Source organism: Galeopterus variegatus, unplaced genomic scaffold (genome assembly GCF_000696425.1).
Source record: "Galeopterus variegatus unplaced genomic scaffold, G_variegatus-3.0.2 Scaffold980, whole genome shotgun sequence".
NCBI classification, from domain to species: Eukaryota; Metazoa; Chordata; class Mammalia; order Dermoptera; family Cynocephalidae; genus Galeopterus; species Galeopterus variegatus.
In genome coordinates, this window is record NW_007727091.1 from 180,516 (window position 1) to 204,746 (window position 24,231).

General features: G+C 33.8%; 1 protein-coding gene across 2 annotated transcripts in view; it reads left to right on the forward strand.

Annotated features, from left to right (window-relative positions):
* The first annotated feature begins 10,796 nt into the window (after positions 1–10,796).
* The window catches only part of WDFY3 (WD repeat and FYVE domain containing 3), a 212,592-nt gene continuing 199,157 nt past the window's right edge, over positions 10,797–24,231 (forward strand). For both annotated transcript variants that reach the window (XM_008573984.1, XM_008573985.1), the window contains exon 1: positions 10,797–10,875. The gene's annotated coding sequence lies outside the window, so the exon portion shown is untranslated. The remainder of the gene's footprint in view (positions 10,876–24,231) is intronic.

Genomic DNA, 24,231 nt, shown 5'->3' on the forward strand with positions numbered 1-24,231 from the left:
GGGCCTGTACTCTATTTGTAACAACATTCTTGATACATTGAAACCCAGTTGAAGTACTGCATTAGAGTTTTAGAATAGCTTTTCTCTCCTACTTAAGTAGAAGCTGATCAGTTATTTGCTGGTAATCATGTGCTGAGAGTTGCAGTATTCTCCTCAAAATACTTTATCAAAGTAAGGAAGGAAAATCAAGCAGTACATTCTTCATCTAATGACTGTAAATCATTTGCATAAGTAAAGTTCACATTTGGTTTCTTTTTTTCATTGAGAGTAGTAGTGGTAGTGATCATGGCAAGCAGAATGCCTTCTGACAAGAAGTGGATGGAAAGGACTGATATGTATAATCACTGGGGCATATTGCTGCATAGGCCTGTATTCATTATTTTTCCTATGCCCATTTCTTGTGAACTGTCTAGATGGACTAAATGCTACTTTTGTATTGTGTTTTCCATTTCTTGACCTGTCGTTTTTGTGTTTTCTGTTTTTAGGTTAAGATATTGTTCATCTTTTCTTTGAAATTGCAGTTTGTCCACCAAAAGATGGTTTTCTTGTAGCTATCCAACATGATGACAAAACATGATCTTTTTATGGTTAATATTTATCCCTAAATATATGACAGTTCTCTTCTTTTGTGGGTTAGGAACATTGAATTTAATTCAGGGTTAAGTTTATAATGAAACAGAGGTTCTTTATTAGCTTGTAGAAAATAGTAGCATTCTTGATTAGAAAACAACATGGCAAGTAATTGGTTTTGTGCCACTTGCCAAAAGTATGAGACACATTGTGGGGTATGTGTGTGTATAATTAATACCTTTTTTTTCCCCAAGTTCCCGTTAATTGTGGTTTACACACTTAAAATTTCTACTACCTAGAGGTTCTACAGTTTGATTATTAAAAATTTGAGTGCACATATTTTTCTATTAGTAGTTATGTTTTTAAACTGGTTTGAAGAGAGAATTCTAGATGTGGAAATAGAAACAAAGTAAAAATAGACAACTAAAGACTTTAAGTCTGCAGTGATCTTGGCTTTTATTCCCATGGAGTGTTTGTGAGTTTAGCTTGGCTTGAATGCCAAGTTCTTGCTATAAAAACAAAAATCCTTTTGGGTTCATTTACAGGCTTCTTCTTTAGTGTGGCCAGGGAATTGGATTCTTTATTTTAGTGTTGGATGTATACTTTGAAGGTAGTACTGTGTCAGTTTAAGTTGTCTGAAACTTTTGTTGTAGTAGGCTTTAGAATAATTAAATTTTGTGTTTCAGGAATAATATTGAATCTTAAATCCTTTATTTTTTAAAATTGTGGTAAAATATACATAACCTAAAAATTGCCATTTCAATTATATTTAAGTGTACAAGTCTGTGGCATTATGTACATTCAGAATGTTGTGTAACGATCACCAATGTCTATTTCTAGAATTTTTTCATCATCCCAAACAGGAACTCTGTACCCATTAGGCAATAATTCCCCCATTTTCCTCTCTCCTGGCCTCTGGTAACCTGTATTCTACTTTCTTTCTTAATGAATTTGCCTATTGTAGGTATTTCATATAAATGTGATCATACAATACTTGTCCTTTTGTGTCTGGCTTTTTTCACTTGGTGTAATGTTTTTAAGGTTCATCCATGTTGTTGAATGTATCAAACCTTAATTTTTTTTTCATGGCAGACTAAAATTCCATTGTATGTATATACCACATTTTGTTTATGCATTTATCTGTTGGTGCACACACAGGTTTTCACCTTTTGCTATTGTGAAAACTGCTGCTAAGAACATTGGCATACAAGTATCTGTTTGAGTCATGTTTTCAATTACCTTACAAATAGAATTTCTGGGTCATATGCTAAACTCTATGTTTAAATTTTTGAGGAAGTATTAAACTTGTTTTCCACAATGGCTGTACCATTTTATATCCTACCAGCAGTGTGTGAGGGTTCCAATTTTTCTACATTCTCATTAGCACTTTTTATTTTCCATTTTTTGGATAATAGACATCCTAGTGGGGCGTGAAGTGGTATGTCTCTGTGATTTTGATATGCACTTCCCTGACTAGCGATATTTCAGCATTTTTGAATGTTTGGTCTGTTTGTTTTAGTTTTTTGTTTGTTTTGGCTGCTGGTCAGTACAGGGATCAAACCTGGACCTTGGTGTTAACAGCACCATGCTCTAAGCAACTGAGCTAACCTGCCAGCCTGAGCATTTTTTCATGTGTTTACTGGCCATATGTGCATCTCCTTTGGTGAAATGTCTGTTCAAGTGCTTTGCTCTTTTCTTAATTGGGTTGGCTTTTTTGTTGTTGAGTTGTAAGTGTTCCTTATGTATTCTGGATATTAAACCCATATCATATATATGATTTGTAAATATCTTCTCCCTCTCAGATAGTTGTCTTTTCACTCTGTCGATAGTGTCTTTGATGCATCAAAGTCTTTAATTTTGATGAAGTCCAGTTTATGTATTTTTTCTGTGTTTTTGGTGTCATATTGAAGGAACCATCACCAAATCCATGGTGACAAAGATTTGCTCTCATTTTCTTGTGAAAGTTTTACAGTTTCAACTCTTAAATTTAGGTCTGTGATTCATTTTAAGCTAATTTTTGTATGCAGATATCCAGTTTTCCCAGCACTATTTTTATTGAAGAGACTTTCTTTTCCCTATCGAGTGGTCTTGGCCTCCTTGCTGAAAATCGATTGGCCATATATGTGAAAGTTTTTTTCTGGGCTCTCTATTCTATTCCATTGTTCTGTATGTCCAATACCACACTATTTCCATTACCGTATTAAATTTTTATTTTTAATTGGCTATATTATTACTCTTAATGTGTGCCTTTAAAAGTGTTTCTACTATGTATCTTTAAATTTTGCTTTTAATAGTTTCCTTCAATTGACAGTACTGCAAAAGAACTGCAAATATCAAATTTATTATGAATACTGATAAAGTTATACCAGGAAAATTAATGTTAAAGCAAGCAAATTTTTGGTTATTTAATTGATATTGTACTTTTTTTTGGAAATTAGAGAATTAGAGGGGAAAGCATGAAGATAAAAAATGAAATGTTGTTTGTACTTGCTTATAGAAAGAATATAAGAATAAGAAAGACCAATTATGTACATAATCTAGTAAGTGATCCTTTAATTTCATATTAAATGTCAGTTTTATTTTAGTTCCAGAAATAATCTACTTACTGAAAATCTTCAGGGATTTTATATAAGAAAATATTAGTATTTTGTAAGGATTATTTTCAATAAGGAGCGGGCAATGGCAGACTCTTAAGCCATTACCGAATTACTGTGTTCAGGCTCTCTTTATCTTACAAATGTTTAATTTTGTGTCCCTTCATACTGCAACAAAGATTAGAAAAGTAGAAGAACATTAGATGTCATTTTCTTTTACTTGTTGATATACAAATTTTATTTTTATCACTTTTTCCAGGGTAGGTTTTTGTCCTCCCTCCCTTCTATTATATAAAAAAAATTTTCCCCAATATTTTTACCATAGCTCTTAAATAAATTATTTGGGATTCAGGATTATGAAGTAGAAATATTTTATAACAAGAATACTGAGTTATAAATTAAAGGCAAAAATATCTAAGAAAGTATTATTTCTGCTTTCTTGGAGTTTATAATCAGGCGGATAGCTAGATAATAAACTGATAAATAGACATTTATCAGTAGTGGTAAGTGCTGTCTATGGAAGAAATGAAGAAGATGAGGTAATAGAGGGTGATGAAAAGGCAGAGGTACTTCTACATTGTCAGAAAAGGCTTGTCAAGAGGGGCACTCTTGAAGCTGAGACTGAAGTAGCTGTTTCTGTTAGGAACTTACAGGAAGAGGGAAGGCCCTGCAATGTGAACAGTTGGTGTTCTAGGAGTTGAAAGGATACCTAGAGATGTCTAACAGGAGAGTGGAATGCAGTTTGAGAGGAAGAAAGGGATCAGATTATCTAGAGTTTAAGGGGCCATGAGAAGGAGCATGAATTTTATTTGACCATTAAAGGGTTTTGAAGTTAACGTATTATGGTGTCTGTTAACAACAAAAAAAGGCATTTTGGCTACAGAAGAGAGAATGGGCAGGAGAGAAAGTGGGAAAATCCTAAGGAGACCATTATAGTAGTACAAGTAAAAGATGACGGCAGCTTGATCTGAGTGATGGGAGAGAAAAGAATGGATTTGAAATCTATTTTGTCAGTAGAACCAGTGGAACTTAACATGGAGAGTGTAAGGGAGGAGGAAAGCAAGGACAATACCCATTTCTGGCTTGAGTCTATGGGTGAGTGGTAACGTCCTTAAATGAGACTAGAGGTCAGTGAGAGAGGAAATCAAGAGTTTATTTTTGAACTGTTAATTTTGTGATGTCTGCAAGTCATCTAGTGGAGATGTCAGGTGGCAACCAGTTATGCAATACTGGAGCTCAGCAACTCAGGAGGAGATATAAAGACGGTATTTAAAGTTGTGAAATGGATAACAACCTTTTTAGGGAGAGAACTCCAGCCTTTAGAGTTTATATGCGTGGGCCACATTCTTGCTTGCTTTGTAAAAAACAGAAGACAAACTGTAACACAGAAAGTTTGGTTTATTTATATTAATATATATTAAAGATATGTATGCTTTCTTTTGTTATTTATTTTATTTTTTAAAATTTTGGTGGCAGTGTAATATATGACAGGTTTAAATCTCCACTTGGCTGGCCATTTGTTGAATGAGTGTGTAACAAAGCCACTTATTGTGTGGCTTTGGAATTTTGCTTCTCTGTGCCTGTTTCCTTATCAGCTGAAGGGAATAACAGCAGAGTTGCTTTGAAGATTAGATGAATTGATTTATCTAAAGTTTCTAAGACAGTGTCTTGTACATAGTAAACACTCAGTATTCTCTTATTTTCCTTTTCCTTGCTCTTAATTTGTTTATATGTATGTCTGTGAGCAGTATAGCCACCTTGAGACAGAGGTTTTATATTTAATGCGCATGTTCTCCCAGTTCTTATGTGGTTTCAAATTGATAGATAGATAGAGTCTTAGTCTGTTCAGGCCAGTATAACAACATACCTTAATCTGGGTAGCCTGTAAACAACAGAAATTTATTTCTCACAGCTTGGGAAGCTGATATGCACAAGATCAATGCACAGACAGATTTGTTATTTGGTCAGAGCCCACTCCCTCATAAGTGGCCATTTTATCACTGTGACACATGTAGGCAAAGGACCTTTCTCAAGCTTCTTTTTATAAGGGCACCGGTCCTATTCATGAGGACTCCACCCTCATGACCTAATTACCTGCCAAAGGCCACGCCTAATACCATAACCTTCAAGGTTAGGATTCAACATTTGAATTTGAGGTGGAACACAGACATTTAAATCATAGCAAGGCCACATAGTAAATATATCAGGCTGTGTGGGCCATAATGTCACTGCAGCTGTTCAACTCTGTTGCTGTAGCACAAAAGCAGCCTTAGAAGATACAAATGAGCATGGTTGTGTTCCAATAAAACTTTATTTACAAAAACAGGCAGCAGGCCAGGTTTGACCTACAAGCTACAGTTTGCCTACACTGGTAGAATATATAATGATCAGATCATTTCTAAAACATTCACTCCCTAAAATGGTTCTCCTGTGCTGGCCAGTTAGTTCAGTTGGTTGAAGCAAGGTGTTATAACACCAAGGTCAAGGGTTTGGAACCCCATACTGGCCAGCTGCTTCCCCCCCTCCTCCAAAAAAAATTTTAATAATAATAAGAAAATGCCTCTTCAATAATATTTCTTTTTTCCTCTATATTTTCTTTTTATAACTGTTAGATTGAACCATAAAAATACTGATACTCTACTCTTTCTGACCTAATAAAAATGGCAATTTTATTTGATTCAACCTAATAGAAAGTCAGCATTTTTTTCTAAAAGTTTTATACTCTTTGTGATTTGGTTTGATTTCAGCAGTTTGTGACTTTTATTCAACAACATAATTAGCTTTTAAAATTTTTAAATCCTGATAATGTACATCTTCTGGGAGACCTTGTGGTTCGTTAGAAGCTATTTGTTAAGCTTTTAATATTCTGGCACCTAGTAAAATGCTTTATATACATTATCTCTAATCCTGGCAATAAACCTGAAAGAGTGTCATCATTGTCAATGGCAAAGCTAGGATATGAACCCTTTTTATGACCTAATCTTGGAAGTCACATAGTATCCCCACTCAAGGAGAACAGAGATAGGCTTTTCCTTTTGAAAGTAGGAGTGTCAAAGACTTTGCTGACATTTTAAAATCACCACAAAATGCTGGGGACATTTGGATGTACTTTCTGTCATGATGAAAAATTTATTTTGCCCTTTATAAAAGCTCCTTTTCTTTGATCTTGATGTAAATGTTTTACAAAAGATTAGTAGTCAGTCCTAAGTTCTTTGTCTTCAAAATTTTAACTTAAGATATGGTCTGTTAATTATACACAATGGAAGCAATTAGTCTGAATGTTTTTGCTGGTATCTCAGAGAGCTTCATCTTCTAGGTTTTCATGTTTGATTTTTTAAACCTATTTTATTGGATTTAAAAAATATATAACCAATTTATGTTGTTTTTATTGTTTAACCTGTAAAAGCACTAAAATCTACTTTTTGTTTTCCCTGATATTATTTTGTATTTACGAGATTTATCTTTTTGATTAATTCTGGGTGACAGTTAACAGGCTGCTGTTGGGCAATCTGCATGTCTGGTTGCCTGAAAGAAAATTGCAGCCCGTGTACTGAACTAAAACATATGTGGTATTGACCTTTGGTATGTAGATAAAATGCCAGATTTTCTTGACAGCTTGGAGTTGGGAAAGAGCTTTGAGAGCTAGTGAGAAAACTTGAGTATATGAAAGGGGCTCACAACTATAATATAAACCACACCTTTATGTTCATGGATAATCTGGAGAGTGGAAGGGAGATAACATGAATTGCAGTATTTTTTCATGTACTATGTCATATTTGACAGGGAAAATATTGCATTCAGGACTTTATATTCACCCTCAGATATCAGCCTGTCAAACTATGTGCACAAAAATCACAGAGAAATACTGAGATGGGTTATTGATTTAATGCCCTATGGTGAATCAATGATAAAACCAGGAATAAAACCCAAGAGCATAGTGACCCAGACTGCTCTTTCTGATCTTCCTTGGCAAACTCTCAAATTCTTTGCCTTGAGTTTTTAGAGTTTGTTTCTTAGCTAATTTATTGCTTTTCTTTTAATTGTCTGCTATGGTTTGAATGTGTCCCCTCCAAAATTCAGGTGTTGAAACTTCCTGGCCATTGTGGTGGTAGTAAGAGGTGGTGCCTTTAAGAGGTGATAGATCATGAGGGCTTCTCTCTTATGAATGGGATTAAAGACCCTTATAAAAGAGGCTTCACACAGCATTCAGTCTCCTGCCCTTCCACCTCCCACCATGTGAGGACACAGCATTCCTCTCCAGAGGATGCCACACAAGGCACCATCTTGAAAGCAGAGAGTAGCCGTCTCCAGACAACCAAACTTGCTGCTGCCTCGACCTTGGATTTCCCAGCCTTCAGAACTGTGAGGAAATAAATTTCTATTATTTATAAATTATCCTGCCTCAAGTATTCTGTTATCATAGCCAAATGGACTAAGATACTATCATATTGTTTTTAATTTTTTTATTTTTTAGATTATTATAAAGAAAAGTTGACCTTTTTTTAGTTTATAGTTCTATGAATTTTGATACATATACAGATTAGTGTAACTACTACCACAATGAGGTTATAGAACAGTTTTATCTCCCCAAAAACTTCCTTGTGCTATCTCTTTATAGTCATAATCTCCCTCTACCGTCTAACCCCTGAAAACCACTAATCTATCTCCATTAATATAGTTTCCTCTTTTCAAGAATGTCATATAAAAGGAATCTTAAAGTATGTAATGTTTTGAGGCTGGTTTCTTTCACTCAGCACAATGCATTTAAGACTCGTCCAGGTTATTACATGTATCACTTTTATTGAGTTATATGGGAATGTCATAGTCTGTGTATCCATTCACCTGTTGAAGTACATTTAGGTTGCTTCTGTTTTCTGGCCATAATGAAATACAGCTGCTATAAACTTTTGTGGGTAGGTTTCGTGTTAATGTAAGTTTTCATTTTTTTAGTGCAAGGGTTAGCAAACTTTTTCTGTAAAGGGCTAGATAGGAAGTATTTTTGTCATATGGTATTGGTTGCAGCTACTCTGCTGTTGTAGTGCGTAATTAGCCATAGACAATACATAAATGAATGGATATGGCTGTGTTCCAATAAAACTTTATTTACAAAAATGGGTGGACCAGATTTGGCACATGGTCGTAATTTGCCAATCCCTCTTCTATGGTAAATACCTATGGTATTTACCTAGGAATGGGATTGCCTGGGACTTGATAAGTACATGTTTAACTTGATATGAAACTGTCAAACTTCTAAGTTATTGATTTTCATTTTATTTGTTTTTTATTTATTTTTATTTATTTGTTTTTTGGTAGCTGGCTGGTACAGGGATCCAGTCCTTAACCTTGCTGTTATAGCACCACACACTAACCAACTGAGCCCAGTTTATTGATTTTTTAAAATGCTTAGTTTAGTAACATTTGAATTAATGAGATGTTATTGAACTCAGACCTTATAGTTCACACAGCAGGCTCACATAATTTATGACAGGCTTTGGTCTTGTCTTACATTGAGGATGTATTTTACCTTCTATATATATATATATATATATATATATATATTTGTGTGTGGTCTTTTGGCTTGAATGTGTCTTATTTTCATAGATAAAATGCATACCCTTTTTTCAGTAATTTTTATTTGAATCAATTAGGATATGATGGGACATTCTAAGAAGGTTGCCTTTTTTAGGTATGTATTAGGAGCAGAGAATCAGAGTGAGAGTTGTTAGGTTTTTAAATCAATTAAACTAACTGATTTTATCTTAGAAATTGATTATAACTAGATAGGCAGCAATCATACCAAGGCGTGAAGTCTCTTTAGAAGCCAGTTTGTTCGTTTGTTTCAATGGCAAACCCAGACCTTTTCAGCATGGATGCCAAACCCCAGACTGTTTGTCCATAATGGGAGCTCACCTGTGAGTCCATGTTTTTGTTTGCGTAAAGTTCCTGATGAGTACTTAGCTGTTAAATCTCAGGTTTATACCCAAGTATTCTCGGAGTTCTTCTTAGGAACAGCATCCTATAGATGCTATTGGAAGTTGTTTGTTTCATCTTTGGGATGCAGAATTAGCCTTTCATTTTGTTGTGATTTCCTTTGCCACAAAAGCCAGGATTTGAGGTTGAAAGGAAGGCAAAACTCCTTGGATATACCAACAGCTAATGAAGGTGGAGATGATGATTAAAGCAAAGGAAGTATATCTTTCTGGTTATGGTTTACTATTACTTTTTCTCTTCTGAAAAAGCAGTGAAGGCTTGGGACCATGACAACGTCAGAGAGGTGGAAGAACATTTTGTACTAATGGTAGTCCTCCTCACTTGATGTGATGGTTGAATGGTTGTGTCTGTGAGTGGGAAGTGCTTCTGTTGATATGACATGGTTTTTTTAAAAAGGTAACTGGAGGACAAGCTCTTTTCTACTTTCTGTGGGTTTGGACACTGGCAATAGAATCATTGATCTGGCAATTGAACTGGCAGTTGAACTTGATCTCCTTTGAGAATCAAAAAAAGGTCATGGATCATCTGTCTAGAATATATGTATATTCACAAATTTAGAATGAAATTCCAGGGGTTCATTTTCCCCCATGCCTGCACTGTTCAATATAACTTTCTGTGATAGTTGCAATGTTCTGTATTGGTTCTGTCTAATACGGTAGACACTACCCACATATGGCTGTTGAGCACTTCAAATGTAGCTAATGCAACTGAGGAACTAGATTTTTTTACTTAATGTATTTAAATTAATTTGAATTTGTTTAAATAGCTATATTGAACAAGACAGGCTTTACCTCTCACATGTCCCGTAGATTAGAATCCCTATAAAAGAGGTCCTGTGAATGCCATTTGTTGGGAGTTTAATTTGTTTACCTCAGTTCTGATTTTTGCAGTTGAGCAGTAGTCATTGTATCTTGCTGTTCAGTTAAATTTTAGTTCAGATTTGGTTGTCTCTGAGTGTGTAACTTCTTTGTCATTCAGGGAGGTTTTTTGGTTTTTTTTGGGGGGGGATGCTTGCTGGCATGAGGATCTGAACTCTTAACCTTGGTATTATCTGTACCATGCTCTATCAAGACAGCTAACTGGTCAGCCCTAATTCAGGGAGATTTAAATAATGCAGGATGCAGAGTAGGTTTGTCTTGGGGTATTCAGCTTGGTCAGAGAATGCAAGGTGAATACCTTTTGAGTGCTGCACTGCTGGATCTCTGTTGTCACTTTGTCTTGCATTAGGAACACTCTAGTGATTTAGAGCCACCTTTGCCCAACTATGTTAAAAGTGGATTTCCTATACTTGAGTATTATTTAGTAAAAGATAAAAAGGTTACAGGTGACCTCCATAAAATCTGATCTTACATTTCTATGGCAGTGATTTTCAAACCTAGATGCATGTTAGAGTTAACTGCGGAACCTGTAAAAAACCATGCTCCAGCCCCAGAGATTCCAATTTAAATGGGAATGGGTTCTAGGCATCTGAGTATCTTTTAAAGGTCCCTATTGATTCCAGTGTCCAACCAGGGTTGAAAATCTCTCACATATGGGATAATTTGTGGATCTGGTCTATACATGTAGAGTAAAATATTCTGAATTAGACACTAATTTGTAATCTTTTTCCCCCCTTTCTAGTTGGAGCCCAAATTTCAAGTCTTGAGTAAAATACCATCAGGGGAATGAGCCCTATTGTGCTCACACATTCAGAACCTGTTATCCAAGGAATGCCCTAAAGGTCAGTATATGGGAAGAAAAATTAGTGGGGTTTTGTTTTCAATCTTCGCTACCATTGGAATTTATTGGTCAGTTATTATTTGTAAATTATTTGTGAGTAGAAATGGCTTTTTTAATTATCTTCATTTATAGTGCTACCATAATGAATTTGATTAATATCATATTTAGGAAATATAAAATGTGCCTTCTTGAGATTATTTATTTTTAACAGGCTATTTAGAGGAAGGTATATATCATATATACACCTATATGCTTATACATGTTTAACATATCTTTGCAAAGATATTCAAGAAAGTAGTAATGATGGCTCTAGGAAGGAAAACTGGAGCCTCATGGTGGAATATTTACTTTTATTGGATGTTTTTTTCAGTATGGTCTTTTTAACCCTATGCATGTATTAAATTTCAAAAAGTATTTTTCAATAGCTAAAAATGCTTTTTTAGATTTTTATAAATATGCTTATAGTTTTTTCTATTTGGAAAATAGAAAACAATCTTACAGTCCTTGAAATTGAGGGTCTCTGCTTATTATTTGATATGCTAATCCTTGTTTTGGATGTGTTATTTAGGTGTGTACATCTTCTGCTTTTCCTCTCCTTAACCCAAGTCATGGGTTTTTAGTTTGCTTTATGACACTTTTATTTCACCATGGCCAAATTTGTTTTATATGTATATATACACACATACATATATACACACACACACATTTCCACTAATTCTTATTCCTTTACTTATTTCCAACTTCGTTAATGGCACTACCATTCTTTCAGTCACCCAAGCTGGAAATCTGTATTCTCTTTATCTCTTCCTTTTGATCCTGAAAGACATCCAGTTCCCAGATTGTTAATCTGGTGTTGGAGGCATTACTTGTATTCTACCAGACCACTATGCCCCACCTCTGCCTTCACTGGCACTTTCTTTATTGCTGAAGGATCATTAAAAATACATCTATCCGACACTTCACACTATGTTTAGAAATATTTTTTTCAATGTACATTACTCTCCTGCTTAACAGGAGTTTATTGTCAGCCTGACACATAGGGCCTTTTATGATCTGCTTATGTCTGCCTTTTCTATGCAAACCTCATTTCCAGCTTTTCTCCTTATTCACCCTGTGTTCCAACTAGGTAAAACTACTTGGAGCAGCATGTTTCTGCTTCCTCTTCTGTATACATACAATCTACTTGCTGGAAATAAGGTCCAGCCCATTGTCAGCCAAATGAACTTCTGTTCAGTTTTCAAGATTTAGTTCATATGTCTCCTTCTGTATTGATAGTTAACTGCATCTTCCCTGTGTTCCCATAGCATCTTGTTTACTTGTTTGATTATTGTTTATTATAGCTAGTATCACATTGCTTCTAATATATCTCTTAGCTTACCCATAACCCCCTAGAGGATAGAGTGTGATGTTTATCTATTACTGGTATCTAGCAGAGTACTTGTATGTAAAAAGTGTTACTAAATGAACAGGAAAATAAAAGTTAAAATGTATAGATTTTTTGTACTCTTGCTATTTGTAATCATTTGAGCTGACTAATTCAGTGTTTTTGGTAACTTAGTAAGGTAAAACTGAATTTTACATTTATGAAGAAAGTGTTTACTAAGTTACTTGTATAACTGAGATTGAGGAAAATGTTCACCTATTTTAAAAAGCTGACATACTTAAAGTGCCTTAAAGTGATTCAGAAGAATACTTCTCATGTATATCATTTATATGGTAAGTAAAAGACAATTTAACTAATATTTAAAGCAAAAGCCAAACTAAGCCTTTATCAACCTAACCAGAACTTATGTTCTTGAGAGTAATAATGCTATATTTATTTAACATAGGTTCTGTTGTTTCAGTGTTTTGCTTATTGTTTCTTCACTGCATTTTCATTTGATATTGACATTTATTTGCCTTTTATCATTTCTTAGCTTGAATGTAAGGTTCGTGGTAGAAATTTACTATAGTTTCCAAGATTATTTTCCTTATGGATACTTGAATATACATTTAAATTTGATTCTGTGTTACATTTTTAAAATAATAGTTATAAATCTGTAGACCTTGGTGTTCTAGAATTTCTCAAATTTTCAAATAGGGAAATCTAGAGATCGAAATAGAATATCTAGAGATTGAGAAATTTAAGTTCTACCCATCTGTAGAAGTACCTGCTCTAAACTTATCTATGGTAGACATGAAAAGGATTCCATTTAAAAATGGTTGAGTAAAAAGCATTTGTATTCTATTCTTCTTAATCCTAACTGAGCATAGTTAAAAGAATAAAGAATAGGGAAGAAATCTTTGAACTTTAGCAAAATGAGGAGAAAACCATAATCCCAAGCTTCAGACTGCAAGAAAAGCTGTCAAACACTGTGAACTTGAGAACAAATTGAGGAAGTGTGGGGATATCTACAGGTCTTAAACACAGCACAGAGCTCTCCCACAATAGGTGGTGTGGAGACTACACAGTGGCAGGCAAGGTGAGGCTGCAAGAAAAGACACAGATGCACCTTTTTTTTTTTTTTTTTTCAGAAAACAGTGAAAAGAAGTGGCAGAGTAGAGGAGGTAGTGTACAGAGCTGTGTCCTTGGCATCAGTTGATGCAAAGCAGCTGAAGAGAAGTAAACACCGAATCACAGTGTAAACAGTCAACAGCTTACACTTTTCCCTTCTCTTATTCTGCTTCAGCTGTACTGGCTTCATGACAGTTCATCAGCCATGCCAAGAATGGACTTACCTTGAGCCTTTGGTTTTGCTTGTCCCTCAGCCTGGAATTCTTTTCTGGTAGAAATTCTTATGGACTGCTCCCTCATTTATTCAGGTTTCCATTCTGCTGTTAACTCCTCAGAGAACTCTTCCTTGACCATGAAGACTGAAACAGCAACTCTGGGAACATTGTATTTTCAAAGCTTACTTAATTTTTCTTCACAGCCATCTTACCACCAGACATGTATTGATTTCTTTATTTTTTTTCTTTCCCTCACTAGAATCTAAGCTCCAAAGGACACAAACTTTAGCAAGTTTCTGTTCTCCCTGTTTGTTCCTGGCACCTAAAATATTGCTTGGAACATAATGGTTGCTTAATAAATATTTGTTAAATAAGTTACTAAACAAACAAACCTATGGGTCTTCTAGTAGGTAGCACAGAATTCCTGTACCCAGTACAGACTGGGTGATCCATGTTGATAGGCCTAAGAGACATTGTCAGCCAATAGCAATAAATGGTTCTTATTTTGACTCTGAGTTATATAAAATAACTATGAAAATAATGACATTTCTGAGATAATTGAACATGTAAACACTGGTTATTTCATATTAAAGAATAATGCTTACTAGTTTTAGTATGATAATACTGTATTTTTTAAAAAGTTATTTATCTATTAGAGATAAATAGATATAATCTATATTATATATAAAGTTTATATATATATAAAATGTATGTATAAAGTGCGTGTGTACATATATATATTCACACATTTTATAAGAGATGATATGATGCCTGAGGTTTGACTCAAAATAAGTTAAAATTTCCGACTATTAAAGAAGAGCCTTTTTAAAAAATATATAATGGAGGATGGTAACTGTGCCACTGTATTTAGATACTGTAGATACATTCAAAAGCATGATGTGTCATTTTATTTAAAACTGTCAGTATTTATAATGACATCTTTTGTAACTCTCTACACTCAGGTTGAGAAGTATTAGACATCAACATAAAAATATTAAAGGTGACACCTAGTTATTCTGATTTATGTTAGGGATGGTAAACAAAAAATAATTTGAAGACCATTTTTCTAAATTACCTTTAAACAATTCCTGTTTCCAGGGTTATTTTCTAATGTGCCTTCCAGGAAAGATTAATGCTACAGCTGTTGATGTGAACTGAAGGTCTTCCCTAATTTGACTTTCTAATACCTGGAGAGACATTATTGTGGTGCTCTAAGATTAGGCAGTTGGCACTTGTTAAGATATTCTAGAACCATCATAGACTTTAGTAATATAGTTATGCTGCCCTAAAAACAAAAGGAAATAGAGTTTCCATATGTAAGATATCCATTTGCATTCACTTATTTTCTGCTTTCTCACTCTAATCTAATGCAGGTTCCCTAATCACCGAAAGGAGGTGAACAGAGGGGTTTTTTTTCATTATATAATATTATATTTTTGTAGTATATACATAATAAACATTTTCAAATTATTAATCAGAAGTTTTCTTATCTTTATCATGGTGTTCTGCTTTTTTAAAGTCATGTTTTTTTGTAGCATTTAAAATTAATTTATAAATGAATATTTTACAGTGTATACCTAAAAGATAATTGCCAAAATGAGGATTTTTTTTTTTTTAAAACAAAAATTGCTTATATATGTGTAGCACTGTGAATCAGTCACCAATTTAGTTGTAGAGAATAAAATTCATTCTAGGCAGTTTAAGCAGGGGGGTACTTATTACATGGTATTAATGACTTACAGAATCACAGAGGGGAGGAAAGATCTGAAGAAACAGATTTTAAGCTCATGGTTGAACTTTTAAAAACATCACCCAGTGCTGCACCACAGAAATGGGTCGTTAAAGGAGCTGCTACTTTCTGTATACATCAGGAGACTGTTGTAGAGTTTGGGAAACTATGGCCTGTAGGCAAAATCTAGCCTATCACCCGTTTATGTATGTCTCTTGAACTGGGTGGTTTTTGCATTTTTACTGTTTGAAAAAAATCACAAGAATAATGTTTTGTGGCACCTAAAAATTATATAAAATCCAAATTTCAGTGTTTATATGTAAGATTTTATTGGAGCATAGCCATACTTACTCATTTACGTATTGTCATGACTGCTTTTACACTACAATGGTAGTGTTAAGTAGTTGCAACAGAAACCACATGGCAAAGTATTTATTGTCTGGCTCTTAACAGAGAAACTTTGCCAACTTCTGCTCTAGAGCACACACTCTCAGTGCTGCTTCAGGAAGCTACCTTTACTGTTGCTTGCTGTATAGCCATGCTGCAGGTATTATGAGCAGCCAAGTGGATGTGACTCATTCTGCCTCCCAGCAACCAGTAGGGTAATTACTGGATACCGGCATCTCTGTCTAAGACAGCAGCTAAAAAATGTATATATGTCATTGACAGTATGGTCTCTGCCTCACTTCATCTTAAGCTTGGGCAAGTAATTTTGATTAGCTGAACTTAAACTGCAAAAAGAGCCTATCTGCATAACAGTCCATGGAAACCCTGCTATTCTAACTTAGTTCTCATTGCCTTAACAGAAGTTACAGCCTCTTTTCTTTGTTTCTTCAGTAAAAAGGACTGATCAATTTTATCCTGTTTTTTGCATGTTGTTGATTCATAGTTAAATGCAAAAGGTGTCTGTGAATGTGTAACATCGTGTACAACACAAAAGACTATAGAATTTTAAGTACTGATATTAATACATTTGTATTTTATGAGGAATACATGAATAAGCTTCAAGCAAAATATTCATAGGAGGGAATAAAAATTGGTTTTAGCATCCTGACAAAGAATAGAGACTTTGCCTTTAAATTAGCAGAGTATGCTAAATCAGGCCGATCAGATAAGGATTCAGGGGGGCATTTCCTGTGAGAATATTTTGGTGAAAGAATATTTTTAATTTAAATCCTTAGTCATAATATCCTAACTCTTTGAAGTTAAGTATAAATATTTTCAAGCTAGGCCTGTGGAAAAAAATAAATAAAAGCACAAAAATCAGTTTTTAGAGAGAAAAAGAAAAGATGTAATGAAATTTAAAAAAAATACAAGCTTCCGAAGTGCTAGGGTAGCCTAAGCCCAGTGGTGTACTGACAAGCATTTATAGCAACTGGCTATTCTGAGGCGGGGAAAGCCCTGATTTTTAGTGTTTGCTGATTGCTGTTGTGTAAAATACTCCCACCTTGGATGGTTTCAAGCTATTAATAATTTGACAACTAGCTGTCCAGAATTTCTGAAAATTTAGCCGTCACCTCTTGCAAAGCTGGTTTCAGCTGGATTCAGCACACAACTTAGCTTAAGCAGAAGGGAAAGAACAGTAGATAAGGCAGAAATATTTTACATTTACATTTATAGTGAGTATGCAAGGTAAGTATTTCATGAAACCCAAGTTTCTTTTTTAAATAAAAAATGATCATTTTATAAAATAATATAAAAGTATGTCATTTTATTTGCAGAAGAATAAGGTGTAAACAGTTATTGCTGTTGGAGTGAATTTTCTCTAACATTATCACATTATTTTCTCAGTAGTGAGAAAATTGCTAAGAACATATTAAATTACATAATACATTATTGCTTTTACTTGTAAATAATAGTTTTTTATTTATATTTTCCTTTGACAAATTCTGCCAGGAAATTATTTCCTTAATATTCTGAGTAATTTTCCATATTTGGGATTGAGGCGTGCTGTTAGGATTGAGGGAAATTTGAACTAAAGAGAACAGGAAACTCTCAAAGGAAAATAAAATGTAGTTAGGTGTATATAACATTTCCCTTATGTGTCAGATGTATCTAGAAATACTAAGAATTCTGTGCCAAGATATTACTCATGAGTCATATTTCTTGTTACTAGTCTGGTTACACCCTTGGTGGAAGATACACAAAGTAAATTTGAGTTTTGTGTGTGTTTTGTTTTGTTTTTAACTTCTTGGGGAAGAAAGCCCTTGATAATTGTTTCTAAATGTTTTAAGGAAGAACAAATAGTACTATTTATGCTAGGAATAGCTAGAAAATAAAATCACCATTGCTTTCATAAATAAAGTTATTTCCTAAAGACATTTATCAGCCTTTATTTAATAAGAGGAGCACTGGACTTGGAGTTGTGTGTCTTGAATTTAAATTTTAGTTAATACAAATTATTGGATCTTTTTGTCAAGTTGCTTTGACTTCTCTGAGCTTCAGTTTCTTCATCTATAAAGTGGGCATTATGACCATTTTGTGTTAGGGAATAAATTTCTGTGAAAATACTTAGCATTGTACTTGGCTTAAGTCTGTATTTCCTAGACAAAAGCTGATGCAGAGGCAGGAAACAAGAGTCCCTTAGAGATTAACTCCAGCCTTGGCTACTAATCGTTGACACTCTTAAAATGATTCAGGGGCAGAATGGCTGGTGTTTTCCTCTTGAAAAAACTGGTTACAAACCAATGGGCAGAAAAGTTTGTGTGTGAATAATTAACATATGGAGAGAACAAAGCTGCAGAACCTGACTGGCTAGAATGGTCTGAGGATAGGCCAGTGAAGTCCATTTCTTTTCTTCTATTGAAAATCTTCTATGAAAATCTTTTGAAAATATGCTTATCTATCCTGGCACTCCACCCGCCCTCCTCCCCAGTTAGATTACATTCCCCTGCTGTACTTTTCCATAGTCTTCCTTGAGTTTCCATGGTATAACATGCCTCCTCACCTCTATCAGCTATCTTTGCTACCACCCAGACTCTGAACTCCATGAAGTCAAATACCATGTCTAAATTAAATGAGTTGTCATCTCCTGGCAAATGGTAAATGCTACAGGTGCTAGTTGTTGATACTCACCATTGTATCCCAAGGACCTACCTAGCATCATGGCTAACAATTTATAGATTACTCATGATTCAGAATATTATAGTGTAAAAGTTATCATTCTGAACTATAATTCTTATTATATAGCCATAGAAAGAATGCGAGATTATGCCAAAGTTGTAATAACTCCATAATACTAGTAAGAAGTTGCTCTCTTTTACTAAAGCCAAATGTAGTTTATTGAACACTGTAGAACTATCTCAGTATTCCCAAAGTGACTATTTTTGTTGGAGACCATGGGTAGGCTTGTCTGAAGATTGGAAGAAGTTCAGATTTATTTTGTCATTAAAAATTGTATAATTTATTTTGATGTTATAAAAAAAAAGTTTTATTTCCCTTTTTCTCACTGATTCCAGAAATCTTTGTGGATCTGAGGGAAGTTGACTGGTCTGGCTCTTCCCTCTCTGGGCCAAATTGTGTTTCCCTCAAGGTTTATTATACATGCCAAGTTGTCATCGGGGGCTAAGAGAGTCATTCTGTCCATCCCAAGAGGATGGAGGAAGACTATCCGGACTCTATTTTGTTTGTGCCATTCTCACAGTCACAGACATTTAAGTATTTTTAAATGTTTCAATATTTAAATGTTTAAATATTTCAGCTAAATATTTTTACAGATATAATTTTTTTTGTTACTTGCTGAGCAGATAAATAAAAGGGTTTTTAAAGGGAAATTTTTAGTGTTTGTTAGAGGATTAAAAGGAATAAGAAGGTGACATTGAGAAATAGCTAAGAATCACGTTAGAAAACAATACCTTCATGTATATGATTTAAATGTGGTTCAGTTGAGACTAATTTAAGAAATGAATTGTTTGGCATTTAAGTAATTTTAGTTGTCTAATGCAAATATATTTTTCTTATATAAAACAGTGATTTGTTGGGCTTAGTTTAAATTCAGATGTATTGCAAAGTAATTATTTCCTTTAAAGAGATATGAATTTATTGAAGGACAGGCGCAACCTTTCTAAAGCAGTTAAGTGTTATCTTCTTTTAGTATGTGTTCTCACAAAATGTTTGTTTTGTATGCATGTATTTTAATTTAAAAAAATGATATTGTAATATGTACATATTTCATCTTATTTCTCTGTTCTTTTCACCCATTGCTATGTTTTTAAGATGTATTTGTCTTAAATGGATGGAAATACATACTTTTAAATGTCTGGGTATGATTGTGTATCAACCCTGTTTTGCCTATTCATTTCTCAGTGATGAATCTCTTACATAGCCTCCAAGTTCCCATCACCACAACTAACAGAATAGTAAATATCCACATACAAGTCCCTAATGATAAGAGAATTTTGGAGGGGTAGAGACTTAGGAGCAGAATGCAAGTTTCTAAGTAATGCAGGGTTGCTCCTTACATCCTCTACCAGTCTGTTTTCCCACCAGTCATTTATGTGGTTTCTGTCCACATGTCTAAGAACACAGGGCATTTTCCAGCTTTCTGAATGTTCCTAATCTAATAGCTGTAAAGCATTATTTCCTTGTTTCAATCTACATTTCTCTGATTACTAATTAAATTAAAACATTTCTTTATATGTTTGGTCTTCCAGGTTGCTTGTTCATATCTTTTTCCTTTTTTTTTTTTTCATTGGGATTGCTATATTTTTCTTGTTGATTTGGAAATTTTTGGTAAATTCTATATTCTGACTTCTGTCAGTTTTAAATACTTCAAATGTGTTCTTTCTCTTTTTAGTTGGTTAACAATGTTCTTTGCTGAGCCAAAATATTTAATTTTGATATAATTACATTTATCATTTTGTTTTTGTATATGGTAAGCATTTTCGAATTTATGTCTCAGAAGTTCTTACTTGACTCATAAAGGTATCTTTATACGTTTTCTTCTATTAACTTTGTAGTTTGCCTCTCATATTTGGGTGTTTAATTCTTCTTGAGCGCTTCGTATATGGCATTAGGTAGGAGTCTAGTGTAATTTTGTTTTAAGATTAGTGAGTTAGTTTCTCAGTACCAACTACATGACTGTGTGTACCTTTCCCTGTGACCATTATAATGTCTTAGATTTCCAGTACACATACGAGTCTCTGAGCCGTCTCATCTGACCCTTGTTCTGGTTGTTCTTATATCAATCTGCCACTCGTATTATTACCATGGTTTGGTAGGGGATTAAATTTTTCAGAGTTTAAAAATGACAAAATTTAATTTTCAAGTTTCTTGATCATTGTTCCCTCTTAACTTCCTAAAATCCATTTACGTTGTGTTTAACACTTCAATTAGAAGCCATTATGATCCTTGAAACATCATACATATTGAAAATTCTTGATCAGTTTCTTTAAATGTAATTATGTATTCTTTAAATATAATTGCATTAGAATTCTTAATCAGTCTTTTAAAATATAATTAAATATAATTGCTTTGTGGGTCTTTTTTCCCCCAGTTTGTTTAAATGTTAAATTTTGCTTTTAAGGAGAAATCTGGATTTGAAGTTAAATGAGTTATCTGAATTCTGAGAATATTTTAAATGTATATATATATTCTGAGACAATATCAAATGGTATGAAAAATTTTAAATCATTCATTCAAAAGTTAAAGGCAAGTAAGGTTTTTTTAAAAGATCTGGATAAATAATAAGTTTCATTTTAGGAGTAGTTTGCTTTGAAAAACAGTCCAGATATTTCAAGTAATCAAAGTTGGTGTAGCTCAGTGTTTTTGAATGACTTGGTATATGTTTAAAGAAACATGAATGTATGAATAAACCAAAATCAACTAAAATGTGTTGGATTGCCTCAGTTTTGACCACAGGATTACTTTGTTTTGTGTAATTTCAAAAAGAAAGAAAAAAAAATCTGAAAAGTAATCTATAGTGTCTTGAATCTCAAGTCTTTGCATGCTGCTATTCCCTACATGGAGAATTTTGCTTAACCCAAATTGTAATTTTTAGGATGTAATTTTGAGATACCACAAACACATGTGTATTTTATTTTTATCATGAAATAAAATATTACATGTTCTTTTTAGGGGAAGTTAGGTAGCAAAATAAAACTTAAGGTTATGCCCTCAATATGAAAACATTTATTTCTTATAGCTTATGTTTTCTGTTTAAGCCATTGGACTCAAAATCCTAGACATTTGAAATACAATAAATAGATTATGTATTTAATTTTAACCTCTAAATATTCAGCTTGCTGGGAGATACTTAAAGTAAGAGATTCCAGTTGAATGGTCTTTGCCCTTTTCAACCCAGCTCGAGTTGAGCTGTTAATAATAAAATGTAAAAAGAGACAAGCTGCATGAGAGTAACAGCTAGGTATGCTTTATCCTCCAGTCCTGAAAAAATGGCAGTGCTGTTTTAGATTTTTCCTAAAAATAATGAGTTAGACTTTATTACCGGATGTTAAAAAACATAACCTAGAAAATAGTCAATTCCCCTCTACCAGGGAGTCTGGACCAGTTTATTCAAGGTAGTATTTTTTATATTTTATTACATGGCATTCCTCCTAAATAGGAGGATGAGAATATTATAAGAAAATATGGTAAACTGGCTTGTATTTTGCAAAATTATTTCCTTTAGTAAATTATTTGCCCCCAAATTAGAAAGGTAATATATTTAAAATATTATCAGTATTTCAGATGGATGTATAAAACTCACTGAATAGCTAGCTCATAAGAATCGCATTTCTCCTCTCATTCTTCCCTAAAGGCATTTTTAAAAATAGGCTACATGTGATCAACAGTGAAATCATGTAATTAGGACATGGCTATTTGTGGTAATTATTCTTATGTTTTGGTATGGTCAAAGGATACATTTGACCTTTTATCTTTTTTCCTCTCTACCCACTCCTTCACTCTTCAACTCCCATCCTTCAACCCCTTTAATAAGAATGTATCCCCACCTGTGAGAATGTACATACCTTTTTATATTTCTTTTGTAGAATATCTAATGCAATAATTGTAGGGGAAACAATAATAGTCTGATTAGCAAAGGGTGTAAATCTGGTAACAAGTAATTTTTGTGCCCTTGATATTCATATTAGTATCACCTTTTATACTTTAAAGTGTGTTTCTTTAAGAATTTGGTAAATTTCCTAATCTTTTTCATTCATAAACCCCTATTAGGGGAATAAAGAGTAGATTATATATATATACATTTAAAATAATTTGGATAGAGGAATTTGTGGGAAAGATAATAAGTTAGGTGTCAGCAGGATGATTCCCTGCCTCACTCTATCCATCCATCTGTCCTTCCAGCCATGAATTATATCCTTATTAAGCATCTTCAGTGTGTCAGGCACTGTGCCAAACACCAAAAAGTTGAATATAAAAAACCACATGTTACTGACCTGGCACTAGATTCATTTTCAAGGGGTGGTGGTGGAGTTGGTTGTTCACTGGAGACACCCTTCCTAAATCATGAGATGCTTTTTAACCTACCTGTGGTAGGTTGAGAAATAGCCTTGGATGGGATCAGACTAGGTTACTGGCTGTTGATTGTTAGCACAACCCTGGTGAAGAGGCTTGATATGGGTACTCAGTGCATGTTTTTCTAGGTGATGAGGAGTATATGTGAATTTGGGATGAGTGGATGTGAGATGGTGCCACAAACACACAGAGTAAATGAAAATTCTTATAGAGAGCACAGAGCTGTCAGAAGGCACAAATTCAAGTCCCATTTATGCTTCTTATTAACAATTAGGACAAGTCACCTCATTTTTGTACCATGTTTCCTAAGGGAATGTTTTGAAGATTCCATGAAATAATACTTTTTCATGTGCTTCGTAATTATGAAGACTGCTGTACAAATGAATATACATTAAAACAGAAACAGATGAACAGGTCTTAACAATCATCTTAATTTTGTAATCCTAAAGGTTATATTTTAGTTAGAGATCAATTAGATTTTTCCTGGAAAAAATGACACTTGAATTCAACCCTCAAGATAAAAGGAATTTAATTTAACAGGCTGAGAAAAAGAGGCTTGGTGAGTGTAACAGCGTTTGCCTAAGATTTGACTCTCTGCTTTGCAAAGTACTTTCAGAAATAACTGTACTGTCTTATTTATTTCTCTTTTGATGTGTCTGAGATGATGCAAGGATAGCTTTTTCATTATTCTTTAGATTTAAGAAAACAATTCAGAAGGGGAATATGTTAATTGCCACCAAATACATACAAATGATTTCCATGATCCTGTGTAATCTATGAATGAAGAGAATTTTACATAGACTGAAATAGGAAGATGGATTACAGTAAAAATGTATAATGTGATATTTAGCAATTGATGCATGTATATGGTAAAAAAAAAAATTACAAGGTTTGTAAATAGTAAAATCTCTTTTATTATATGAAAACATGGACTTCCATGAGGCTAAATTGGAAAAAACCAAATGTGTGTATATGTGACAGTTGATGAAGCAGAGTAAGACCTACCTTCAAACTTAAGAAGTAGAATATTATCAGTACCATAAAATCTCCCATGTGCTTTTCCCCCACCTTGTCCCTTGTGCCCTGCTTTCTTCTGGAGGTGACCCGGAATTTTCTGTTTATTGGTCCCTAACTTTACACTGTGTGTGTATGTAAGCAAAATGAAAAAATGTGTTGTATATACACATATACAAGAAAAACAATCTATTAGTAGGTGTATGTGCAGTTTTGCTTGTTTGGTAGCTTTATTTTTAAAAATGATTTCACATAGTATGTTGTCTTTTGCAACTTGCTGTTTTTACTAAACATTCAGTTTCTAAGATTCATCCATTCTGCTTCATATAGTTAGTTTGTTCATATTTACTCCTGTGTAACATTTAATTAATTGAATATATCAGAAATTATGTATCCCCTATCAGTTGACACTTTTATTATTTTCAGATT